Source organism: Ailuropoda melanoleuca, chromosome X, assembly GCF_002007445.2.
Source record: "Ailuropoda melanoleuca isolate Jingjing chromosome X, ASM200744v2, whole genome shotgun sequence".
NCBI lineage: Eukaryota > Metazoa > Chordata > Mammalia > Carnivora > Ursidae > Ailuropoda > Ailuropoda melanoleuca.
This window is the reverse complement of record NC_048238.1, coordinates 90,001,409-90,002,644: the sequence shown is the minus strand read 5'-3', so window position 1 is coordinate 90,002,644 and position 1,236 is coordinate 90,001,409. Positions and strand designations below refer to the sequence as shown.

Below are 1,236 nucleotides of genomic sequence, written 5' to 3'. Positions count from 1 at the left end.
CTCTTGCTTCAACAGTGTTTGTAGGGAACAAACCCAGGAGGATGCCCCTTCTCCCAGCCTCCAACCACCCTCCAACCTCTTGCAACCTCCAGGACCATCATCTCAGCCATCTCCTACCTCCAGGACTGACCAACACAATTTTTTGCTTAGCTCCTTATTGCTGACCAACGATGGGCTCCCAGATTTGTCAGAATTGTTCCACAAAGTGGGTAGAGACCACCAATGAATGGCCCAGTCAACTTGCACCTGCAGGCCTCTGATACCTACCCCTCTCCTGGCTTCTATTTCCACCCTGACAACAATGTATCTCTGGAGAGCATAGGCCACTTCCTCAGCAGCCACTTCTTCTAGGAGTTGGCCCAGTGTTTTTGAAGATGCAAAACCAGTGTGGCAGCCATGCCCTCTTTCAGGATGTGCAGCAGTTGTCCCTAAGTGACCGGGGCAAAACCCTAGATGCCACAGAAGCCACCATGGCCCTGGAAAAGAACCTGAACCAGGCCTTTTTGGATCTGCATGCCCTGGGTTCAGCCTGTACACACTCCTCTGCCTGTGAAGATCTCTGTGAATTGCTGGAGAGCCACTTCCTTGTTGAAGAGGTAAAATGCATCAAGAAAATGGGAACCATCTCACTAATCTCCATAGGTTGGCCGGCCCCTAGGCTCAGCTGGGTGAGTAGCTCTTCCAAAGGCTCACCCTCAAACACAACTAAAGCTTCTGGAGCCCAGCAGCCTCTGAAGGGTCTCTCTGCCTACCCTGATGTCAGGGCTTCTGCCTGAACCTCTCCTTAGAGCCACTAGCGGATTTTTAACTCCCCTGGAGCCCTTGCTCAAGCTGTAAACCAAATGGAAATGAAGCTTTTTACAGATGGGTGCCTGGGTGGCTCAGTTGTTTGAGAATCTGCCTTTGGCTCAGGTCATGATCCCAGGATCCTGGGATCAAGTCCCATATCGGGCTCGCTGCTCTGCAGGTGGCCTGCTTCTTCAGAGTTGCTATAACATTCCACATTTCACTATCAATGTATGAGCAATCCAATTTCTCTGCATCCTTGCCAGCATTTGATGTTGTCATTATTTTTATAGTTTATGTATTTTATATAGTATATATTTAACCATTCTGATTAAGTGTAATATCTTATTGTAGTTTTCATTTGCATTTTCTAATGGCTAATATGTTGAACACTTTTTTCATGTGCTTACTGGTCATCTGTGTGTCTTATTTTGTGAATTGTGTCTTCAT

At 47.3% G+C, this 1,236-nt stretch overlaps 1 pseudogene; it reads left to right on the top strand.

The window, feature by feature from the left end:
- The first annotated feature begins 222 nt into the window (after window positions 1–222).
- On the top strand, window positions 223–709 carry LOC100474508 (annotated as a pseudogene).
- Window positions 710–1,236: the final 527 nt, after the last annotated feature.